Raw genomic sequence first — 1,543 nt, 5'->3', positions numbered from 1 at the left:
TATGATACTCTCAGACTACTTCTATAAGCTATTTGCAGGGTCAAGGGGGGAGTTTGGCTATTATATTATTTTTCATTTGTTTGTTTTGTGCAACATAATCCAGGTAAGACCTCCTCTTCCCTGCCCAAGAAACATAGCATAAAGACCTGGTCTATATTGAAAGTTAACACAAAGTAATTTGTTTTATTTATATTCTCAATAAGGAAACGAAAGTTTCAACTTCTAGCAGCAAACGAATAATAGCAATAACAATGAGTGTAGTACCAAATAATACACCTTTTAGCTAAATCTTTTAAAAATTAAATATTTAGCCAAAACTGTGACCAAAATCTAGTGCTTATAAAGATTTATAGTCTTCTATAGTCTACCCCAATAAACTTATGAGGTACCAGAATAAATCTAAAACTGTATTTTATAGTGTATTACATTTTATAATTAAAATTTTCATAATTATGATTTTTAAATTTTGACATTATAGAGCAGATAAAATCACCTGCCAGAATCATCAGTCATCAGAGGACTCCACCAGTTATTATACTACATATTTCTTACTAAAACTTCCCTTCCAACTTAGATCAATGGAGTAAATATATGTGTGTGCGTATATATATTCCTCTTAAAGGTCCACCAGTCCCATTCCTGTGATAATCCACTAATTCATTAATCCATAAATGATGCTTCAATTTATTTAGGCAGAGTCCTCATAACCCAATCACCTCTTAAAGGCCTCACCTTTCAATACTGCTACATTGGGGATTAGTTTTCAACATGAGATCTGGAGAGAAAAAACATTCAAACCATTGCATCATACAAAAAAAAGGATATTATAAATTGGATTATAGCAAGTTAATCTTCTACTTATTTTTTGTAGTGGCATTTATAACATGAAGTAAAAAATTTTTATGGGCTGTGTTTAATTTTTAGTTACTTGATTCCATTTAGGGCATAGGTTTTCAAGAAAAGTTTTGCTTCATTTGGGAATATTTGGGAATATTTCACATCTGGTAAGAAGACCTTAAAAGCAGAATGTTACTTTGCTATCGTAAACAATTAGGAAAAGGAAAATATTTAAAATTGTATACAATATTTTTGATAAAGCTGAGCTCCAAAGATAAAAATATAAAGAAAGTAACAATAGAAAAGAAGAAAGCATTAGGTAAAAATGTGATCTTCTTCCTTTCTTCCATTTCTATATCCCCTGTGTGTGTGTGAGTATATAGATATAGATATAGATAGATATATATCATATTGAAAGGAAAGCAATATGAAAGCACTCCCATGGTAATTGCAGTACTATTCACAATGGCCAAACCTAAGTGTTTGTCAATGGACGAATGGATACACCACATTTTCTTTATCCATGTACAAAGAAATGATAAATGGTTGAGGTGATGGATATGCTAGTTACCCTGATTTGATCACTATTCATGATATACATGCATCAAAATATCACACTGTGCCCCATAAACTGTACAATTATTATGTGTCCATTCAAAATAATAAAGGCGATAAAAAGATATTACAGGTCAGTGGTTCTCAACAC

This window comes from Nomascus leucogenys, chromosome 12 (assembly GCF_006542625.1).
Source record: "Nomascus leucogenys isolate Asia chromosome 12, Asia_NLE_v1, whole genome shotgun sequence".
Taxonomy (NCBI): Eukaryota; Metazoa; Chordata; class Mammalia; order Primates; family Hylobatidae; genus Nomascus; species Nomascus leucogenys.
The sequence above is the reverse complement of the archived record's forward strand: the minus strand, read 5'-3'. Positions refer to the sequence as shown.